The 24,942-nt window shown below is 43.1% G+C and overlaps 1 long non-coding RNA gene across 1 annotated transcript; it reads left to right on the top strand.

Moving 5' to 3' along the window:
- The first annotated feature begins 10,640 nt into the window (after positions 1 to 10,640).
- On the top strand, positions 10,641 to 24,497 carry LOC136998726 (uncharacterized). The gene is made up of 3 exons (XR_010889270.1): positions 10,641 to 12,243; positions 15,164 to 15,787; positions 24,147 to 24,497. It is a non-coding gene; the product is annotated as an uncharacterized lncRNA (long non-coding RNA).
- Positions 24,498 to 24,942: the final 445 nt, after the last annotated feature.

Below are 24,942 nucleotides of genomic sequence, written 5' to 3'. Positions count from 1 at the left end.
GGAGACTATTTGATCACTTAAGAAAATATTCCAACGCATTAATTTTGATATATTCTATAAGAGGTTATGTCAAACATATTACCTCTTTATTCATCAATCGGAGAGTTAATGTGTATTTAATTATTTTAGTACACGGTAGTGCACGATATTGCTTTCGGTTTCAAGGGCATGAAGTTTATGAACCTCTTGGGAATCGAATCGGGTAATGCCCGGGTGGCGTATGTCACGGAGGAAACTCCGCGCGCGCAATTACAATATTTCCTACGTTGCGAAAGAGGATGGGCTTGGCTGACACTCTGACAGGCCGTAGTCAAATGTTCCACGCTTCCCTGCGTTCGCGTCTCGTGCACGGGACGTGAGCATCTGTATATGCTCGCTTCCTTAACAGCGTATTCCGCACGAGTATAGACTCGCAACGCGCGGCCGCGCAATTAGAGGGCCTTCGCTCCTTTCACGTGCTTCCCGATAAACTTTAGAGAGAAAAATGGCTTCGTTCTCGAGCGATAAGTCACGCATTATACTAATTGCATGATTAGAGTGGCGAGAGAGAGAGAGAGAGAGGCACTTTAAGTTATTTCCTTACGTTCTCTATATTCGATTCTCAATTTTTTTCTTCGCATATCGTATATCAATGAGGCAAAAAAATATTCCCGGGTGCGATACTGTATTTCAACATAATAAATGAGAAGCGCGGTTACCGCGCGCGTGAACAGCTTTTCTCAATCCGTCAATCCAATCGCGCAGCCGGCTTCTGTACGCAAGATTAGCGGTTCCTAATGACACTTGCGTATCTCATAATTTATAAGCTCTCTCGCTAGAGGCTCCTACGGCTCCTTTCTCAGACTCTTCGATATTCCTAATAGTGAGTAGATCACGTCTCCGTGAACCGTCGGATCCATCACCGAAGCGGAAGGGGAATGTCGAATCGATCTAAGATAGAGGGAACGGGAGAGCAGCTCCCGCAGGTGGACGCGTTGCGCAAACCGAAATCTCATTATCGCGAGACAAAGGTGCGACGATTAATCATCGTCACCGCCACGGCGGGTCCGTGTAGCTCGCGGCGGAAGCGCGAGATGGAAAGCGCAGAGCAGAGTGGCCGTGTACCGGCGAACGAGGAGAAGGAGAACGAATAGAAGGATGAGGGACGAAGCGTCAACGCACGGTGGTCGTCAAAGGTCCATGCGGAACTAAGTCGCGCGCCCTTTGTCCCGCCGTGCTTGCCATCCTTTTACGATTTTTTTTTTCCAGACGACGAGGCTCGATTCTTCCGCGATTCGACGCGGTTCATCTGCGTACGACTCGCGTGTATACATCGAACGCGTTAAATTTGTAATTACGTTTATTACCGAGGAATCATGTATCTTCCAGAACGACCACCGGCGGGATTAATCGATAGATCGAATTGTCGCGCGGCGAACGCGTTAAATTCAGCGGACCTTTTTTGGCGCGTACGTAATTTTGTGGCGGGACGTCGGTGTTTGTTAGGCTCGGCATTGTTGAGAGACGTGTACGTCCGGATAGCGCGATGATAATTTATGAACTTCATGTTGCATATAGTCTTAGAATAACGCACAGTAATTATTTAAACTTTGAAGTAACAGTATCGATCTTTAATAAATATGTCGCATTGACTTTTATATATATATTATTTAATGCCAAATTCGATTGTTATAATTTATATTAAGCACTATATTCGATCAATCAAATGTGAAATTGCGTTGCCCTATTCACCATCAGTCCCAATGCAATTCGATATCTTTGATATTGTGATAATTTATCAACTTGTGACGTGCGAAGGACATAGAACACATCCCATTAAGCCTTCTTCTGTAAACATTTTAGCATTCCCGGGAAATACGCACGTATTTCCACGTCCGAGCATCCTAATTACCTGCATTATCGTGCAACCACTATCGGGTCCCTCATTACGCGGCGCATCCTTCCGCGGCGTAGGAAAGGCGACGTAGAAAGAGGCATAACGTCTGTCGTTTCGCCACCGAGGTCGAGCCGATCGAGCGCGCGTAATTATTGGGTTCGGGAACGAGCCGGTCGGTGTCGACAATGAAAAATCCCAGGAGAAGGATTAATCCTCGCCTGGCGGCACCGACATGTCCCGATGCGTCCTCAGGGCCGAAGGACGCGTTCTCTCTCTCTTTACGGAAGTCCTCGAAATCTTGCCGTGCACGTGGTGCCCATCAATCTTGTTTATGCATATTAGAGATTACGCGTATATGTAAGTACACCGGCCGATACACGATATCGCGGCGGGGAAAAAAGGATTAACTACGTTGTCGTGCATCAATCTCCGGCTGCGCGAGAGCTTCCTCTCCGCGCCGACCGGTTCCGCGATGAATTCCACCGTACAATATTATTAACTGGCTTCCTTTCTTTCTTTTAACATTAACGTCGAATTTTTTTTCCAATAAAAGTGTCTCGATAACTACTACTGTTGTTCGATGCCATGCATCTCGCAAGTTCGGAATCCAACCTTCTATTAAAAAAGGTAAATTGCCGGCGGCTCGACATTATTCGAAAAAACACGCGGAGAACATTCGAAATATAAGAAATTTATGACAGTTTTACGCAATTAATCCTGCGCAAAGTGTAAGAAGAATAAGAATGCGGCGAATGCGTAGCGATCGCGCTGGAATTTCGATAAGCGTAAGAAGGAGCTGCCGGACACGGACGCCGCGTTAATCTCGATACGTCGTGTGTCACCGGAGGTGGTCTGCGATGATGAATGCGAGGCCTTAGGCGGACCTCAGGAGAGGACGGCAGGTAGCCGGGTAGCCGACAACACACAGCAGGGGGCTCCTCTCATCTCGATGGTTCGGGCGTATTGAGTCGAACAGCGAAGCAACATTGGCTCGTTCCATAACTCCGAAGAAAAGAGAGCTGTGCAATGTAACCGATGTAACTCATGATGTGACGACAGGTGGAAGATGTATTACAGTGCATCCTTTTAGCACTGAAATAAGTGTCCTGAAATTTATTAATTTTTATTCGTTTAACGTACGCTCAAACTCAATTTCGATTCTTGCATAAATTTATTTTATATGTTTGATTGTTAGATCTGTAAAATTTATTTTTATTGTGCAATAAGCAATCGTATTTAAAAATATATGACAGTTTGAGCAAGAAGAATATAGTGAACACCTTTTAAGGAGTGTCACCTGTACAATCGTGGGAGCACGATCAGACGGAAAAAAAGATCGAAATTAACGACGCGGTCTTCCTGCGTAGGCGAGGCGCAGATCTTCTTCGTTCAATGCCAAAACGGGAGTCCGTAGACCTGTCTGGCGCCGGAAGCGATTAATTTCAAGCATTTACGAGTGTGTCCGCATGTTGCACAATTATAGATACTTAAGAATGAAAGGAAATATCATCGTAGGTGTCTTTTCTGTTTGTGACAGCAGTGGTAAATTAGTCCAAATGCCGAAAGGTAATAATTTAAAATGATTGAAAATTATTTGATATAATAAATGATAATTGAAGTATTGATAATGATGTTAGTGTAAACAGAAAATAATTTTTAGATAAGTGTAAAAGAATTTATAATTTTCTTAATTCGAAGATTATTTAAGGTAAATAATTTGTATTATATAACTGAGTCATTGCAATGCTATATTAATCACAAAAATAACACATTACTATTTAACAAAATTATCCAAAATGAAACTGCACAGGAAACATAACAAATATGTGGACCACTTCACGTATAGATTAGTTCACACAGATCGATATCTTGAGAAATCCTCGTGCGAACGAGATCGTTGCACCTGATAAACGGTTCTCCCCACAACTATCCTAGACGCTGACTTTCGTGAGAAATTATTACGAGTCCTTAAATGCGCCGGGGAAGCTTTTAAGTCTCTTCTGGCAAGGTGCTTGAAATGCGGCGTTATATGACGAAGCCGTTTTTTTGTTTCTTTCCCGTGTTATTCCAGCTGCGTGGCTTTTGTTTCACATAATTGGAAATTCTCCGCTATTTTGATATTTCTCACAAAGAAAACATCTCTCGCAATTGTGAAGAAAATTCTATTATATCTTTAATATTTCGTATCTCTTCTTCTGCAATAATTTTATCGTACGGCAAGTATCGTTGATTTTTCACATTTGTAATATTTTAGGATATGATTGCGAGGAGTTTTGAGACTATACATATTTGCGTCAAATGTATATTTTTCTTATCCTATGCAATGTGTACTGTCTGATAGCGTTTGTTCCAAGATAGCCGTAATTAACCGAGCAAACAGTGCGAAGAGAAATTTCGCGGCCATATATCTGAAGGAACTGCGTTCTCGCGTGCATACGAGGGAAACGGTTTTCGTGAAATGCGCAGGTTTGCATGGGGTTGGTATAAGGGGCGGGTCGCATCCCCATGACAACCGTTGGCCTCGCTGATGAATTGACTTGGTGCGCGGCACATCGGTACACCGGTGAAATGCGATTCCTGATTACCTCGCAAACTTGGGCCTCCTAATTAACAATCCACGGGCACATTCGTTGCTCGAGTTACAACTTTCGTGGGTTCCTACTCGGCCGCGCGCGTAGAAAGCGGCTTTGTAATCCGAGCGCTTTTTGAAGATAGGCTCAATTATCGTCTGCCGTTACGAGCTATGAACGCCCAACTTAGACCAATCATACGTACCCAAAGATATGATTAAGCAAAGATCCCAATGAGGAGAAATGCAAATGCATCAGTGTCAATGCATGTGTCATTGTAATAAATTTGAAGACAATATGATTTATTTAATGAGTTGCTATTTAATAACTGATTATTCCTAACTGATTATTCAAGCTTGCAACAATGTCCGCAATCACATATATCACACATACATTTTCAAAAATTAATGCGCTTTTATCATATATGTCTACGCTGTGAACGGCATTTCTATCCGTTTAAAAAGAAGTGCACATCATTTCCATGGGTAGAAAGTAAAGACATTGAGCGAGCATAGTGAATTTAAGGTATGTCGATGGTGAAAAAATTTTTCACCCTCCTTCGAGAAACTTTTCGCGGAGAGATTGGAGTTGCAAGCGAGCGCGCCCGCGTCTCCGACAAATGTATCGCAAATTGTCGTTGCAAAGTGCTTAATGCGACCGTCGCGCGAGAAGGTTCGAGTCGCGGCAGCGGAGGAGAAGAGAATAAGGATGAGGACGATGTGGAAAGGAGAGTCTCAGTAGGGAGGCGAACCATTTCATCGCGCCCGCCCATGCTGGAATTTCGAGTCCGATGACGAGTCGGTGGCGCAACGAGAGCGTCATCGGCGAGCTTGACGGCGGAACGGCGGTCCTAATGGCTCGGTAATGTCGCGGAGATAATCGAGCGTGAGATCGTTCAGTCGATTTTCCTTCGTGTAAATTTTAAGAGCGACGCGAACTCAATTTTCCACCTCGTCTCAAAAATGCACCGCGGAGTACTCGCAGAGATGCGATGCAGACCACGCTTTGTTCTTAAGATGATATAAGATGTCGCGAGAAAGAGCTGACCTCATGTATCTCACATGAATCGTACACGAGATATCTTAGATCTTTTTTTATAAATTTTTATCCATTTAAAATAAATTTTTAAGCATAAGTCAATAGCTGCTGAATTATTAAAGATTGAAAAGTTTCAAATTTTCAAGAATTTCAAGATTTATACAAATCAGGCAAAATTTTAATTAAAACTTGTTCTTTATGTTACAAATAATATATTAATTTAGAGCTGCTAATTTCTAATTAATTTAAAGCGACAGTATGTGGAAGCCTCGCATCGCCAGATTGATCCAATAGTGAACTTGACAATGGATCAACGCTGCTGCATCATAATGGGTCCAACACGAGGGGTTGGGTCGGTGGCTCGGTTGCCCTCAAATCATCGCGGGGGTGTGAGGCAAATGACGTTCGGCCACGCGGAAGTAACGCGATAATAGCTGCCATGAAAAGCCCCCACTAGGATATCTGTTGCTTTGATGTATCCTCTTGGTGCCTCCGCGCCTCTCGCTCTTCGTCGACTTCCATTCTTTTCGTCGACACTTCAAATCCGCATAGCCGATTCGTCGGGTGGATAACGTTTGGTTCAGCAAATCTACTAATTGCACACTCAATCATCGCGAATAGTGAATCGATGATCTTTCTAATGCAATTTGCCAATACATTCGCAATATAAAACTGTTTACGCGTTTAAATCTAGAAAACAGCATGATTACGCATTATAAAACATTAAATCTACATAAATTTTGAAAAGTATGCAGCATGCTTTAAATGTTATGATATTTGTAAAATAAGTTATAAAGAATCATAAAGGAATCGCCAGCGATCAATCGAAAATGCGGCTGGCAGAAGCGTAAATGATCTCTCATGGTGATGCATTAAAGATTATTCTCGTGGGAAAGAAAACGGAATATACCGCCATAGGTCACTAATCACGCATTCATTATCGGTGACGTAAAAAGAGCTGATGTAACGTGAGGCGTACATTAACAAAGATACTGAACGATTCTGTGAACGCACGAGTCAGTAATCTCCCATTCAGAAAAGTTAGCGGAGTATCTCAGGTTAATTCGCTACTTGCATTCCGCTCAATGGCCACACGTGAGTGCTACAGATGCCATAATGAATGGGCGCGAAACGAGATGCGGATGGGGGTTGCTTTCGCTTCAACTGACACGCGTTTCTCTAGATAGTTGCAAGATTGTTCACATAAAAATTCACAATGTTATTGCACAAATTATATAATCTCCAACGATTCCTAAAAGTATTTGCAGCAATAATTTATCACGATTTTTTGTTCTTTTAATTATATCGCTACAATTTAGACATATACAGAAAAATCTGTTAATAATGATTTGATGAAGACCACACTGAGCTCAATTCGCGAAATATTTTTTTCGACAATTTTGTTCCTTTACTCGAAGCAGAGGCTTAGAACATTTTTATCCTCTCATAAAGAACATTGATAAGATTTTGTTGCGAGCTTCAACTCTCGACTCTTTAATCAGTCCACCGCTTACGAGCCGCAAAAACGCATCTCGAGCTCTATCTCCTCTCGACGAGCAGCAAAAATCGATAAACACAATCTTCATCGACCCTCCCTGAAAGTACTTGCGGCTCAACAATCGAAGCCCGCGATTACGGTCGATCCCTATCAAATGAAGATCATCCAAAAAAGGGGAATTACTTAGCCTCCACCACCCTTCGGCGGTGCAGGTTGCCGCCGCACGTCGAGAGACAGACGCGTCCGTAGTCGCAGTTTGTCGGCCAATGGGACCAGACAGAAACGCAATCGCAATGCAGGCCAATCCCTCTGCTCCGTTCGTCCACCCGCTCGCGCTCGCCCTCCCGTACCCGGTAATGACAATCATTACCGGGGAATGATTGCAGCGTCGGGTCCGCCAGCGCGCCAGCCGCGCTATTGGGGGATGGAAACCACCTTATAGAGTCTCTCCTCGGTCCTCGATGCGAGTGGATTGTCACATGCTCCCGCTTGCACGGCGGAGCGCGTTTCCTCTTCTTCGTTCGCACTTCCTCCGAGTCCGATTTTGCGGCGGAGAACTTTCTTCTCTCGGTGGTGTGAGTGACCGAGTCACGGTGGTCGGTCAATCGAGGCGAACAAAAAAAACGTAGCGATCGGAAGGAAGTTACCGAGGCTGTATCGGGGTCACACTTCCGGAACACCCGCGTTGCATTAACGCGACACTTGCTGCTCGAGAGTGAACCGCGACATTTGTCCCTTCGTTTCTTTCCTCGCAGTCCTCCCATTTATTCCTGGTGGTATGAGTGCATTGTGCGATGTAAAATGGCGACCGCTCACGTGTGTTATTCTCGGTACGGATGTGACGTAGTAAGAACTGCTCGCTTTGTGATTGCACGCGTTGTTTCGATTAATAATCGATTGATTAAATAACAAATTTTGTTCGATAAAAAATAGAAAAAAATAAAATAAAAGACTTGAACGGCGATCCGTGTATTGTCTGAAATGTTAATATCGGTGTCCGCCGCGCAAGAATCACCGGCTAAAAGCACCAGTTGCGTTACTGATGATTTATTTGTGCATCGATCGTGGCGATGTATCGTCGATTGCACGCGCGATGTTACGTAGCATTGCCATGGCTTTGTTTAGAGTGGCCTCAACGAGTTCCAGTGAAAAGGCCTCTCTGTGCGTGTTGTACGCGATGGAGATGTAGCGACTTGTATGGCGCACATGTCGCTCTGGATGCATGTACGCTTAGCATTGTTGTCGCAGCAGAATTGGCAAGCCACGAGTCGATCGCCATCATCCTCAGGTTTGTCGATTCCTGAATCAATGCGCATCTGTTGCGGCCGTGTTTAACGTGATGATGCTTTTATCGCGCGTGCGTAAAATAAAATTTATATATCTTCTGAATTGAAAATAATATAAAAAGAATTAAGGGGAGATCGAACAATCGCATTCTTCGACGAAGAGAAATGTATACGCGGTTATTAATGATTATGACATTGCGGCAACGCGCGATGTTCGAATATTTTTGCATCGAGAGATCTCTCGCGTATCGCAAATTGGACGGAGAAGAGAATTATCTGTTGCCAAGTGATTATGTCAATCAGTTCTGTCGTTATGCTTCTAAGAAAAGATGTCGAAGCATTCGAAGTGACGCGCAGCACGTGTATAATTCAATTACGTAATGTATAGATTTATGTGCATGGTGCTATATGTCACTGCGTGTTGATTGCACAAGACGACAAAAGACACGTTGTGCTTCTTAAATGTCAATCTGACGCTAGTATCGTTCTTTCAATGGCACTTAGAGATTGAAAAGACATTTCTCTCTTTGCCATATTAGCGTCGAATGATATAATATATTTGTAAGAAAGTTTATTAAAAGAACAATCTTTGAAATACTACGTTAATGCAGAATAATATAAAATTATGAAACAACTAGACTTTTATTTGAATAAAATAATTGCCGCACAAATTTGTTTTTTCTACATTTCCGATGCGCGAAATTTTAGATATCATTTCGATATTTTGGTACAGAATTTGCAGTTCGCTGGCATCATGCCGAGTCTCGCAAACTTGAAAACCCGGCGTCAAGCAGCGGCATTTACGACTCGAGAGTCGAACAATAATTGTCGTTTGAAAACCGATCGTTTGTGGATACCTACGAATTTCTGCTGTCTGTCCGACTGTGAAGGACATTGCGGAGTTTAGAAACGAATCCGAGAAACCATTTCGCAAGAAGCATGCGTCGGAGAGATTCGTCGGAAGGATTAGCTTCTTACGCAAAATATAGCCGGTCCACATAAGTCTGATAAATTCTTTTTAACTTTCTGCACCGGAATTAAATATTAATACATAAAACGACGAGAGCGACTTTGCTCTCTTTCTAAACTAAATTTGTAAACTATAATTTATTGTAGAAACTATTTTACTCTGAAAAAGATATTGAGCTGTAGTTACAAAAAAATGTAATAATCCGTAAGTGATTTTACAATCATAAAAATCAGGAAAAAGAAATTGCAAAGAATTTTCTGTTCTCAAATAAGCTGCTGCTGGAACAATAATCATATCGGCACCAATTATATTGAAAATAACAAATGAGTATTTATTTAAAGAATAATTGGCAGCAGATCATACAATTGATAATCGGATACGTAATAATAGACTAATTATATATCGACTGGACGTAAAGAGCATTTGATAAGATGATAAGCCGAAGCTTAGGCGCGTGATGTTATACGAAATAAATAAATCACAATAATTGTGGCGCACTATCGATTCCGTGGATGCATTCGAGAACGAAATTGGCGTTAGAATCAATTTCGTTGGCGCATTAACTTTTAGATCGTGTTGTGATAATAAAAACGATAGTACAAATTTTGCGGACGATTATTTTCTACTCGCTCGCGGATCTCAACAAAGTCGATCGACTTCAACATTATCTGATTCTGGATCATAATAATCGCGTTGTTGTATTTAATCGCTACGCGCGGTTGCGCGATCAAGTGTTATCTCGATCCTTTTGGTGAAACTGCGATTTCTTCCATCGATTACTATTGAGATCTCGATTACTCGATATCGTTATCGATCCGGATACCAAAAAGTCTTCTAGAAATTAGAAAGAATGGACGATAAACAAGCACGATTTCCGCGAAAGTACATGTGCAATTAGGTAATGCCATCGCGCAAAACATTACTCTTCGCAATGTATAAGACATCAGCTCGGCGTGTTTTTGCAAATAGAATTTTCTCTTCATTAACTATTCTTTTTTAAACAAGTTGCTTTACTTTCGATTGAACTCAATTACAGAACCATTGAAATCAATTAAAATAAACTTTTATCTACATCTTCATTTCGGAGAAAAGTAATCTTTCAATTGCAGAGGAAAAAGTCCGCATTTTCTCAGTAAATCTATTCTCTCGGGAGAGCAAACGTCAGCGTTACAACTAAACCGCTATGCTAAGCAACTATTATCATTCGCAATAATGACAGACGTCCGCGCTTCTACGGACTGCCATTCCGGTTAGTCCAGTTTCCACTACATGCTTATGCCTCTTTCTCACAACTATCGATTACAAAGTATCAGAGCTCGCCGAGCTGTGTTTAAGGAAATGAAAGAACGTACGGCTGAATGGTGACCGCGTTCTGGTCCACACCCGTGTGTGATTCGTGTATTTTACGATCGTGTGCGCCGCTACTGCACGCGTATGCGCCGTAATTTCTATTTTCGTAAAAAAGAGTTAAGGAAAACGACGCATGTAAGCCGCCCCAGTTGAATCTAATTCATATCTCGTGCGTTGCGTTAACATCGCCTCGATACCTCCTTGTCCGCGATATTACTCTTACGGAATAGCGGTTCTTCCGCCGTCGCGAATGATTGCTGCTTCGTATTTTCTGCAATCGTGAATTATCTACATTGATGTCGGTGCACTGCCATAAGAAACAATTCTGAAATATGAAATATAAATTTCTTATCGTGAAACTCTTTTATATTCCTTTTTTATAAAGATATACCACTGCATCGTTTCGTATCAAACAAACGCTGCAAAATTTAAAATTATTTCTTTTTATTATTATTACGCGTCATTCTTTAGTTGCATTGAATGAGAATTGAAGCCTGCGCATTTGAAAATTAACGGCCAAACAATTTTTATTGCTTAATAATAATTTGCAAACTTATTTACTGTCGAACATCTGCATAGCGGCGAAAAATTTGTGTTGAGAAAATTTCTGCCGAAATTCAAGAAGCGAAGAGACGTATTGCATTCAGCAAGTAAATTCTCGAAAACATCTTCCTGTCTATTTCACCTGTTCACTTTCCATCTAGGTGCTTAGGGGTCTTTCTCCAAAGTATCGACTACAAAGTATGAAGGAGTTTACAAAGGTATATTTACGGAAATAAAAAAGAAAAAAAAGAAAAAGAAGATACGCGATTCGATGCTGGCCGCGTTAGTATCCACGCCCGTGTACATGCGCTCGTCTCTCCATCGCGGCTCTCGCGCGTCCGTGCGCTTGCACACTCATGCAAGGCATGTACACGGAAATGCAGTACCCGTTCTCTCTCGGCGTTGTGCGTTCTTGCTCGCCGCGGAAAACATAATGATGGCGAGCGAGCGAAGCTGCGAGCGTTCGTTCGTTCGTTCGTTCGTTCGTTCGTTCGTTCGTTCGTTCGTTCGTTCGTTCGTTCGTTCGTTCGTTCGTTCGTTCGTTCGTTCGTCTGGGACTCGTGTTGGAAACCGGCGATAAGGAGGGAGTGTCTACTGCCGCCATAATGATAGCCCTGAGCACCTCTCCGACTCCGTTGCACCGCGCCGCTCTCTACCGCGGCGGCAATGCACGCCGCGCGTAAGCACATGCACCGAGCGCGGAGCTGTGCCGTTGTTACACGGCAATGCGCGTATACAGGCACTTTATATGTCGCATCGGGAGGTGGATAGTATTTTCCAAGTTTCAGATATCTTGCTCTCTTGCCTCCTTATACGTAACGACACGGTTGATAGTTCTGAAACCAAGAAAACGCGTGAGTGATTTTCATGTAAATTTGCAACTTTATTTCCGGAGGCATGAGTCGACCAAGTAAGAGGATGCTTTTCAAAGGCAAAGTAGTTTTCAGCGAATAACGAGTATTCCATACTATTGCTTTTAGAGGAATATACGGTCGCGTGGGGGTGGGCGACCGAATTCATCCGACGTGCTCCAACGGCGGTTTGGATAAAATTTAAGTTTATTGCTTGCGTAACCGTTGCCGACGAGCGAGCACAATGTTCAGAGGATAGGGGTAAGCAATAAAAAATGCATACAGTCGCGTGAGTTCTCCGACATCAACCCACCACGTACACCTCTAGGGTGGCCTTTGGGACGACACGTGTTTATATATTAATAACGTGAATTAATTTTTAAATGATCGTTCGTGTGTTGCACGCGTACAGCGTTGAGCGACGTAGGGAAATTTTTTATGCTTAATTATTACGATGTCGTTTTTTATTGTAACGCTATCCCGTCGCAGAAGAGAGGTCTATCCAGCTACGTCGGTGTGCCCGTCGTCGCCACCCCGGTGCAAAGTGCGCAGCTACGAGAGAGGTTTCTATTCTTTCTTTCTTCTTTTAGCATTTGTCGTGGTTATAAATAAAAAAAAAAAATAAATAATTTCTCCGTGTAAAGTATACGGAGAAATTAAATTCAACATATTCGTATCGTGTCTGACAAAGCAATGTTACGTACGTCGACGTCACGGTGTCAACAATTCTGCGAGATTAGCGTTATCGGTCGAAAAATCGCGCTGTAAAACTCCCCGATGATTCGCGCTCAACCCCGATCTCGTGCGGTACTCGGAGTCCTCGATCGAAGGGCACCACACCCTTGGCCGGTTCCGCGACGTGGCTGCGAGGGTTACATCGAACACACAAGCGGGAACGGTGTACGTAGGCCCCGCCATTGGTCGTGCCGGTTCAGATTCATTAGCACGAGAACGGCGATTGGCCGGCCGCGAGGCGCTTGTCTTTTTGCTTTCCGAGCGCGTAATGACGTGCTGCGCGTCTCGGCCTATATGCAACGGAGCGATCGTGCATGGTAGATAGGTTCTGCCCGCGTCTGCTGCATGTGCATCGCCCACTCGCACACGTATATAGGAAGCAGCCCGCCGAAGGTGGAAGATATCTCGGGGGGTGTGGAGTTACCTGCATCGCAAATGGGCCTTCACCACGCAGCTCTGCCCCGAGCAGCTCGAAAGGATATATACGCCCTTTCTTCCTCTACCCCCGTTCACCCCCCTCGCGGCGAGGAGACGATTCTTCGAGGGCGGCTAAATAGTTTGATCGGGATTTTCACTCCCCGCACGAGCTGCCTGTAATCGTAGAAAAGATCGCGCCGCTCGGAATATTGTAATTTTCGCAATTAGGGAGGAATTTCAGATTTTCATACCGGCCTCATTTCGATTTATGTTTTGTTATTATAATAATTTGGCGAAGCTAGATACAAAGGGAATTTAATCCCGTTAATTCTGGAATTTCAATCACAAAGACGAAGATTATACATTAATCAGAATGTGCATAAAATATTGTGCTGCTTCTTATTTTTAAATCTTTTTCTTCAAAAAGTTCGATGTTTTATTAAAAAGATTCCTGCAATAGAATTATACATTAAAAAATCCACAATAAACGAAGCTGAAACATGAAACAATTAATTTTCTTTTATATTTTTTACAGAAAGCACACGTCGAAAGTAGCGAGAATAGATTCACTTTTTATAAATCACTTTTTTTCGCTTGCGGGCTATTACATGCGTAATGAAGCGCCAGATACGGTAACGTATACTCGGCCACTTGTGAATGAATAAGAAATTAGGTACATGTGTATGCAAAAGAAGACACATTAAGGTGCAAATTTCTGTTCGCGAAGAAACACCTACTTAAACTTCAAGAAAGATATTTTTAATAAGTATTATGTTAATTCAAATTTTTATGCGCAACGTATCAAGTGTCTTAAAGAAAACACGTGTTCTTGCCTTCATTTAACAGCAATTTTATACGTGTTGTATGATCGGATTTTATTATGAATTAATAAGAATATCAGTGCTAAAATATTATCTGATTACTTTGGATTACATGAAAAATAATCTAAAGCAATGTATAGATTCGACGGTATCTCCGTTTCGCGTAAATCAACCCGCACTCTTTATTAATTGTCGTTCTGCGTGATTATTTCTTTTTAACGTCGTAATAGGTTGTAAGAGCGTGACTCTCAAAATTGGTACTTGAGGACCGAGGCAGACATATCGCGACAGTGCACCCCTATGCGCTCTTAAAAGGGCGTCGGGTTAGGCATAGAGCGGTCTCGGAGAGTGCTCGGCGCGTTATAGAAAACTCTATGTGCAATGCTTGCGAGCGCCGGATTAATATGCTGGAAATAATTGTTTTTTATTATCGAGCGTAGCTTCCTCACAACGCAAGCTTGATGCTCTGCGCGAGAAGTGTAAATATCGCGGAATAATTAATCACGTGGGACATTATCGCGTCTAATTGCTGCCGTTGCGTTCGTTTAATGATACCAGTGATGATAGCCACTAAGCGTAATTAATAATTGTCGCTCATAGACCTCTTTGAGTAACGTAGAAGGTATTCAAGTTCTTGAGTAATCTAATAAAACTTTCTTATTTCTTGTATTACTGCCAAGATCATTTTATCAGTAATGAAAAATTATCGGCTCTGAAAAAATTAATTTCTTCTCGTGTATTAAAATCAAATTTTATGTGATTACATATGAATAAATAATTTTTTCTTAAATAACTCTTTTGAAAAAACTCTTTTTCTCTTTCAATAAAATAAAGGCATGCATCGCACGCACGAACATTTATATCGGATGGAAATTCGAAAGAGTCGGAAGCGTCGGAAGCGAATATGCATTTTCAACGTTTCCGTTGCTACGCGGCCGACATGGAATTTTAAGTTTAAAGTGCTCGAATCGTAGAAGATTTTAATTTTACATTTTTTTCTTCCCGCCGTCGCGCGGCTTCAGATATTAAAAGGCATACAGCGCGATGTGTATCAAGTGCATCAAATGATACTCGGCGGCCATGTGTATCATCACCGTGTAAATTCACGAAGTCAGAGCTCGGTGGAGATTACATAAATAAGAGAACACGTAATTACGAAGCAGCATGCAAGTTGTTTTTAATCACCGCTTCCTCGTTCTTTGTTTCAGGATATTTCCCAGCCAACTTTGACACGCGGACTCTTTTGTATGCATCATTTATGTGCGAAGCTTAACTTTTTACGCTATGTCGCGCCTAGTATTATGGCACTGTATATTTATGCTTTATGCATGACAATTCTCTTATTTACTTCAGTGAAAATTGCCGCACGCAACAGGAGTGGTAGAAAAATTTTTTTCAACCGCTAAATTTTTGCTTCAACAAGAGTTGAGAATCTAATTTCTCGTTTATAGAGCGTTTCGCGATTAAAGTTTCGCTAAAAATATGTGCGATGGAAATATACGGAATTATTGGAGATTAGTGATGAATCTACCGACGCGCTCGGAATTATTTTTCGACAGATGTAGACACAAAATGGCCATTTCAAACGTGACTTCGTGTTAGCAGATATGGATCGCGCCCTCCCCGACGGTCGGAGGAATCCCTCTCGGGGGGGATGGCAAACGACCAGAGGACGGGGTTGGTGTTACCATGGCAACAACGATCCCTCAGTAGCCGAACCCTCCTACACTCTTCATTCAACTCTGCCACCCCTATAATCCGCTCGAACTCGAAGACAGCCACTGCGCAATTTTCGCGAGAGGATATGTGCTGCTACGATGTATCACAAGAAGGCGAGTAAATTCTAATGTGCGTGTCACAAAAATTACATGAAAAAAATTGAATCGGAAAAACATAAAAAGATTAATATGAAAGTAATGTGTTTCGATTAATATTATTAAAGTGTCTCGAAATAATATTTTGGTATCTGGCAAAATTGATCAGGTGATTCAACTGTTTATCGAAGTTTCGAATTAATTCTTGCATGATTTATCAGGTGATCAATCGTGTTTCTTATACATTAATTGGATAGTGAATTTATATTGATTAAAGAGAAGAGCGTTGGTTCGGATTAAATGAAATTGTGTTGTAGAATTAATCGGAAATGTCAGTGATTTTCTATCGATATTATTGTAACGTTAATTCGCGGCGACTGTTTTGCGCTAATATTCGAAAATGATTGCTACTTTGATAATGCTTAGAAATAACGAAGAGACAAGTAACAAGACCTAAAATTACACACGTTAGCTCTCTCGACGGGTAGACTATACAAGTTGTGATGTAATTGTAAGTACAGATATCGCGGATATATTTGCCGCGGCGGTTACGTATGTGATTGCAATTAAACTTACTTCTATAATTTATAGCCCCGCGTAAGCAAAGACGCGTTGATCCGCAGAAGGCGATGTTGTAAATCATTTCTAGGAATTTCGTATATATAATCACTCCTTCGTGTGATTGAGCATTATTTTTTGCACTCAAACATTCAAATGTTTTTCTCAAAGAGAATTTTCGAGAAAAAATTATTTTGCAGTAAATTTCAGAAAATAATGTGCAGATCATCGAAAAACTAACGCACGAGGAAATACATATTTGAATTTTAATACTTGTGTGCTAATCTTGCGCTGTAATATCTCAAGTTAATATCTTTAAATCATAGAATGCAGATATAAATATGCAAGTACCCAGCGATATTTAATCAAGCGGGCCGTAATGTTTCATTCAATCAGCGTCGCCGAGCGGGCTATTAACTCTTTTCGCGCTGCAATTTGGATTTCCCCTAATCTGCAAAGTGTGGAAGGTGATACGAATTCGAAGCGAGATTCGTATCGGGGGCCGCTCTTGTCAATTCAACAACCCCATCGATCGCGCATTCACGCAGACGCCGCGAGCTGGAGAACGATTCGATGGGACGTCTTCGCGATGTCTAATTACTTTGCGGGAGTTAAAAAGGGCACGGTCGACAATCGGGCTTCTTTGTCGAACGCCTAACGAAGCGTCAAAAGGTTACCTCAAACAGTCTGACCCAAATAAATATTCATGGGAGACGGCGGTCTCGGCGACACTCGCGACTTCTGTTCTCCTTCCGTTTATTAATTAATCCTTTTTTTTGTCATTACAACATGCTTTCCCGTTCCGTAAAGATACATAACCTATATGCGCGTACGCATACTTGTACGTGGGCGAAAAATCCGAAAAAAAAAGAACTTTGGAAGAAGGGAGCAACGCGGCCGATCGCATATTGTAATATCGCCCGGCCGATTAACATAATATCTCTGCTCCTTTCGTATTCAAAACGGGCCACCGCCGCGGCCCGGATAATGGTACTCCCGATCCGTGTTTATACTAATGCTAGGTTTGCTGGGACGAGCTCTAAGATCATAATGAGGCTTCGATCGAATTAGGCGGAAGGGTGTCTCTCGTCGCGCTCTCTCTTGAATCCGCGCCGCCGACGCTACATCGTTTTTTGCCCTTCTTGCGAGGATGCCACGATACTTTTCTACGGGGTGCATCATTAGAAATGGGAAGAGGGGTGAGGGAGGAAGCAGAGTGACCGTGGGGACTCATACTGTTAAGTTTCGTTTTGTGCCACGATCTTATTAAAAATGGTTCAGCGAAACGATGGTCGTCTAGCGCTAAATGCTACTCTCTCTAGTCTTCGTGATACTTCGTGGAATTCGATGCCGGTCGACGGGTTTTATAAAAATAACTCAAGTGCATTTTGCAGTTTGTCATTAAACATCGGTGAATAGATATTAATCTTACATAGGTACTTAATACTTATTGATTTTTTGCTTTGATCAAATTAATAATGTGCGCGCGAATCGGTCGACGATTCGAGAATTGATGGGCAAGTAACTTCTCGTTCGGAAGAAAATCAACAGTTTTCCCGCGAAACGAGCTTAAAATCTCCCCCTCGTCGGCCGGAGAAGTGCCATTAGCGGCGGTGACGGCGAGTGAGCTTTAGAAGCTCCCGGCTTTCCCGCGTCACGTCGTCGCGCTTTCGAGTACGGCAACATCGGTCGTCGCTCGTTATTCTCTCGTTGTCAATGACGTTCGTAATATTGCATCCATTCCGTCCATCGCCCTCCGTCGGGGTTGAATCGCTGCCTTTTAATCCTAAGTGCGGAACAATGCCGTTGGATTCTCGCGATGATAAATGCAAACTTTTCCACGGATTCTTCGAAGCTTTCGACGTTAAATATCATTGGGGCAAAACATTTTTCACGCTATTTCCTTGCGACACATAAAAAGTATATTTAACTGCTAATAAATTGAAGTTATACTCACATTTACAATTTATAAAGCGCTTTCAAATTATGTCGAAGAAAAAAAAAATGTCATTTCTCATGTCTAGACATACAGATTTCAAGTCGTTGCACTTTGTACATAGATATAGTTCTACACAGAATGCATATTAATGCTAGTTACATGCGCCACCCCTCGTTCGCGAGAAACGGCACTATAATTGTCGATGCCTCGCCACGATGATGTTCGTCGAAATCGACGCGGTTTTCTTCAACATGCGCGCGAGCAAAAACGCGAGTATGGTAATAGCGCCGTGAGCGTTGCATCGTTTCGAGTAGCGCAACGTTAGCCGTTTATGTCGTACGGCTCGGCGTAAAGCGCGCGAGCCGACCGCGATCCGGACCACAGAGAATTCGGGATTAATGCGTTTTTAATAGTGACATAACTGCGCCGCTCGTTCGCCGACTTTCTTCCTGACGCGCGTTTCGCGGAAAGCCCGAAACTACGTGGCGCCGACGGAGTGGATTTTTAACGATCCTCAAAAAGGGAGGGCAGAGCGGGGGGGAGAGGCAGAAAATCGCGTGCATACGTTATGAACAGAAATGCTCCACTTTCTTGCGGACTGCCGCGATGTGCACGAAAGCCGGAGAGCACGGGACACGCATTCTACTCGTTACGCTGTTGACCGCCGAGATGACAGCCGAGAGAAATCTTGATGCGCTGTCACTGAAACATTCCCAATTAAGCGCTTCGCGAGAATTCCTCTCTCCACGTTTGTTAATTTATTTTGCCTGATTTCGAATATCTGTTACAAGTCAACTAAAGCCTATGTTTTATAGTAAACAATCAATAATGTTTACGTCGCATTGTGCATGAAATTGTAGAAAATTACGCAATTGTACGTTTGATTGAAACGCGCATACCTTTCCAGATCTAATAGAATAAAATGTGTTATTTTGGATCGAAGAGCGTATTTTGCAGCCGAGGAAGAACGGGTCTTGTTGCAACAATATTTAGGGAGCCGCCCTATCTGCCGCCATTTTGCGATGGAGGCGAAGGTGCTTGGTTGCACGACTCCCTTTTCGTCTCTTCTCGTTCGTTTTTTCGTGGACCGTTTCGTCGTCCTAATCATTGTTATTACGGAAGGTCGTCCCGTTCGCACACGCGCTTTTTCTCCCTCGCTCACATCCCTGTGCATCCCCCGTGCGTATCTTCTCCACCCTCGGCGATAGATTTCGGTCAAGCCAATTACATTTTTTCCCCGGCCGTGGAAAGAATAAAACTATGATACTCGGCTGGTATCGCGCCGCTCCCCACCTGCCCCGAACAACATCGGGCGACCTCAGAAACCCCAAAAATGATCCCGTAAAATTCGTAGGCGCGACAGACGCGCCTAATGCTAATAATCATAGTAGTGGCGGATCATCATCTCGTGATCTTCGCAGTATCGTATTCTAATTCCCCGCGCATCGTTCCGAATTTTTACGTGAAAAAATATCGGCGCCAAGTTTTTGCCTTAATTAATGCGCGCGCGCGCTCCTCGACATTATCTGTCGTGGAGGATAGTAATTTTTCAAAAAGCTGTGTGCGGCTTGAGAAGAAGTCGTAGGAGAATCCATTAACATCATCCATCGATGTAAAAGCCATTAACATGTTCGAAGAGAGTAATTTTAGGAGCAGTAGTAACAGGAGAAGTACAAGATGTACAACACAAAGTGTTGAGCTAGGAAGAGCGCGTCGTGAAGTAAAAGGTCGAATAAACACGCGTTCTTGTTAAGAAGCCGTCGTCTCTCGTGCGAGAGAGCATTGCCGAAAAAAATCTAAGTAGCCGTAGCGTATCATCAGGGTACCACTGGGGCAATCGGGAATCACGAAGTCGTCGTGCTTCACACGCGAATCTTGTTACTCTCCGATTACCGAGGCCTAACGAGTGCGTCACGGCGTCCTCTTACGATCCCGAAGACAGCTGGTCGGCCGAGGAGGCAAAGGAGGGCCTCGTCGTCAATTTTCTGCCCGACAGATCCGCGAATCCGCGTCGCCGATCCGCTCCCCTCGTAAACCCAAAGCTCTCTCCACCCGCGCCCGCCGACCTCGCCCGCTCTCTCTCTCCGACGTTCTCCGTCCACGTGGTGTCTCCCTCGCTCCCCCGGGCCCAGTAATTGATATTATTATAGGCCGGAGAGGCCCTCCCATTACGTTATAAATGTTACACGGGTCGATTACCGCTCTTTGTTCCGGACATGCTTACATTGTCCGCGAACAATGCTGGACCCTCTTCCTCCGCCACCTCCTGTTCCCTGGGCCCGGTGCATCGTACGTGAAGGAAGAAGAGGACGGAACGGACGAGAGTTAACCCCACGATTTAACCTAAGAGATACCGAGGTATCGGTATCGCGCTCTTCTCTCGGTGCGACAGCAGCGGTGTCCCCCTGCGACCACCCTCGGTGAGAATTCGATATTTATTGGGATCATTTGTACTTGCCGATAAAAGCAAATATAAGCAAACATCACATCAAAGATAGGAGTGAAAGCACTAAATAGTTTAGTGAAACAACGGTTTATAAAACCGCTTACAGAGATTCTTTTGCACACTCGTATAAGTACAAGAAGGCGTTTGTCTAAGCTGAATGAGACTTACTAAAATTGCTGAGTAAAATATGAATGTAATACCCGTTGCTGCGAACGCGCCAATATGAATTTTTCAAGATACACTGTGATGTATGCAGTTATAATCGCGTTATGCTTCGTATGCGCCGGTCACGACCGGTTCGAACTATACTTTCGATCGCGATTGCATATGCGACGTAGCGTAAACAGCCCGCATGTTTCGAATTAACCGACGATGTACTATGGATAATTATTTTCAAAGTTAGTGCGTTAAGTGCAAATTTAATAAGCTGACAATGGGATACTAAATCATAAAAAAAATTTACAAGTTTAATGTCAAACTGAAAATACATGCATTTATTTTGATCGTTATTCAGAGACTTGGAAGCACGTCGATAGGCTTCTTATTAAATTATTACGTGAAATGCCGCGATATTTGTTCATTACGTTCGTGATGGAATTCCGAGAATATTTTCCTCGGTGCCGCGTGTGAGGAACAATTGCAGGTGCGATTCGGGTCGACGGGCCGCGGCCAAACAAGCAGATGCTCGCAAAAGGAGCATGCGAATCGCAACAATGCCGTGGCAAGGCCGAAAACACGGGCCCCGAACCCCTTCGATTTTTAATTTGGTCCCTCTTCTCTCGCAGCGCGTTTTGTTTAATGGCGAAGGCGGTAACCGAACACGGACTCGCCGACCAATGGTAGGTCGGCTGGAAATCATACACGGGATCGCTGGCCGCGCGGCGGCCTCCGAGAGTGGAGGTGAGGTAAGGTTCGACCAAGTTATGCTCGTTCCCCGCGTCTCCTTAACATTCGACGGGCCTGTCCCGACACGGCATTGCTCTCGCAAGAGGTGGGGCTCCCTCTCTTCGATCGGCGTTAGGTATTTCTTCTCCTTCTTCGACCACCTTCTCTTCCTCCTCTTCCTCCTCCTTCTCCGCGCTCTTCTTCTCTTTTTCCTTTCGCAGCCGAACGTCTTTGACGTCATCGTCCTTGTCGCACTCGTCAAAGTCAGTACTTCACTTCGAAGCTTTCGCTATAGAGATGAAGAATGTCTCGAATGAAAATGACTGTACAGTAACAACGTCAAGCTTCAGTCCATTATAAAACTGAAACAAAAATCAAAGTATTCTAACCGATATTGTCGACCGATGAATTGACTGCTTAAGCGACCGGTTAATAAAAGTTAACTAATTGTAAGCTGTCTTGCAAGTTAATCCGTTCAGGCAGTTCGTGCGATATATAATGCGACTATAGCATAATCGCGACGTGGCTATGAAAAAGGGGTTTTCTTGCGAGGGTGGCATATACGTGGAATTGAGTGGAACGTCATCGCACCTCGATACCCCGATGAATCGCACGTTTCGATCAGAAATAACTTTTCATGTGGAGAATTGCAGTTGAATTGGCAGTCGTTAGATCTGGTGCGCGTTCTAGATGCATTTCAAACCGAGCTATACTCGGACAATCTTCCGCTAAAGTTCAACAGTTCCTATCAGTTCCTGCCTAATCGTACAGTTTGGTTGCACGATTCAGAAATTTAGATCGCCGATACAAATTCTTTGCCGTGCAATTCTTTAATATCGACGAAGAACTGCTGTGCATAGTGATTTAAAAAAAAGGTAACGGTATCTGCTTGGATCAGTAAATAATATAATAGGCGCTGTACGTGTCGATTTTAATGCAGCTCATCAGCGATTTTTTTTTTTTTTTTATTCAAACATGTAATAAAAATTTGGTTAAACTGTTTACATAAGCAGAGTAATCAGCTTTTGATTTTTGTTGCAGATAGCGTGATTCTCGGACTCGGTGAGCAAGAATCACGTGACAATGCGTTGCTCGCGTGCCCTATGCTCACAGTTCGATCAAGTCGCAATTTTCGCTCGGCCTATCATCGGCGCGTTTAATCGTAAATTGTACACGAGGCTAAAATGGTGTCTTTATTAGCTCTTTGCCGTCATTTTGGACTGGCGATTTATGGCTTCCGTGAAATCCTCATAAGTATCGCAAAGGACTTTATCGGTCCTCAGTCGTGCAACTCTCTCCTCTTACGCGGCGGTTCAATTGCAAATTAAACGCAGGAAGTGCTGTGATCGTTCACTATCGGGACATAAAATTATCGCGAATTAAGGATCGATCCGTGTAATTACTAAATTAGGAGGCGTTAATTCATTACCCGTCTATTCGTTAACGCGGAGCGGCTAATCGGTTAATAAGTCCTACAGACAGTTTATTTAATTATTAAAGTGCAAGCTTTGCGTGCGGTTTCATCGCTAAAATATTCTAACCGCGATTCTGATCGGGAGAGTAGCGCGTTTATCAGCGGTCATTATAAATCTAAAAAAAAAAGAAAAGAAGAAAAAAAAAAAACACTGCCGCACATTGTAAGGACACGCACGCGGTCAGATCGATCCTCGCAGGTTTCAATTACTTCGCCGCGGAGTCTTTTTTTGGGAGCCAGCACACGCACGCGTAAAGCTTCTCGGTAAATGCGAAACGCCGACTGCGAGTAAGCACTGAAAATTAGCATCGCCGCCATTGATGCGCCTGCTGCCCCTTTGTCGATTCTTGCATGTATTGATCGATGCCACCGTAATTTTCGTATCGCGTGCCATATCACCTGCCACCTTTCCTTTCCAGTGCAAACCATATCGGCTCGGACATTTTTCCCTCAAAGTCGCATTTTCTTTTTACGAGCACGACAGCCTCCGCGCGCCCGAGCGCCGCTACGCGCTACGTTAATTTTCTCCCGCGTGGACGTAAGAGAGTTTTTTTTTTTTTTTTTTTCAAAGCCTACTAATTCTGCGTCGTAGGATCTGATTAATCGCCGTGCGCCTCGAAGATAAAGAAATGTGCAATTACGGGGCAAAATTGCGCATGGCCGCAACTTAATTACCGCATTGAATGCATAACGCGAGATATTAGGATGGGGTGTATAAACAATGATAAGTGTTTTTTTTTTATAACCACATGAACTACCCAGGAGATGTATAATTATGCCAGATTCCGAATAATATTTCCATTCTCAGCTTCAACATTGTAGTACATTATTTTTCGATTGCATTCAGATGCATTTCACTTTAGCAGTCGCTTCTTGTAGTACGTAAATCATAATTTCCAAGCAAATCAGATATATTATGATTATCTTTACTCAAATCAGATATCGTTCTTGTAACTCTCTTTGTATCTTTTTTTTTTTGATATTTTTCTTGCGCGCTTCGTGTTCGCTTTTATTGGAATCGGATCGGCGCAGCCCCAGCATCGTAATCACGTTTCCGTGTTCTTCCATGTTGCAGGTGCAGCGCGGGGACAAAAAAAAAAAAAAAAAAAAAAGGAAAGAACGAGAACCTTGAACCAATCGTAAATGGCGTGGAGTGAAAGCGATCGGTCACCACAGTTTTCCCAGAAGAGCGCGAGCCACGAAATTATCGGCTTGTAAATCGAACCGAAGGATCTCATTCCTTTTGCGGCAAATAAACGGTCGTCCAGTAATCCAGTAGCAAAACCGAGCTCACGAAATGTCGAAAGTGAGGAACGCAAACCCAATTATCAAAACCGTTTGACTAGACAAGTATCTGCTCGCTAAATATTGTTTGCGTTGTCAAAACAACATCTCATGAATCTAATATAAAATCTGATGACAAGTATGATTGTTTGCGTTAATTTTTGCAATCTGTAATTATTGGATAAATAGAATTAAAGTAAAGTTTCTTGTAGCATTTTGTACAAAAAGTAATTTTTTCCATTTCATTGTAAGTTATCTTGATAGAAGGAAGTGGACCGCATCTTTATGAGACACTTTGAGAAAAGATTGTAAGCAACACGTCGCACCTTCATCCGAGAAATGAGGCGAGATAGCACGACGACACTTCGCGGACAATACTCCGTGACTCGCACGATTATACGCGAGCACAGCTTAATCACCGTAATAGGGCGGACATAATGGCTGATACGATCTGTATTTGCTCGTTAGATTCGAGCTATGCTCTTCCACGCGTGCGAAAGAGCGCTCTCCGTCTCGCCTACGCGTATACAAATGGCAATTACAATTGGATAGTAATTTTGTATATAAATTTTAGCATAATGATATAC

This window comes from Linepithema humile, chromosome 3 (assembly GCF_040581485.1).
Source record: "Linepithema humile isolate Giens D197 chromosome 3, Lhum_UNIL_v1.0, whole genome shotgun sequence".
Lineage (NCBI taxonomy): Eukaryota > Metazoa > Arthropoda > Insecta > Hymenoptera > Formicidae > Linepithema > Linepithema humile.
This window is presented reverse-complemented; position numbering and strand designations above follow the sequence as displayed.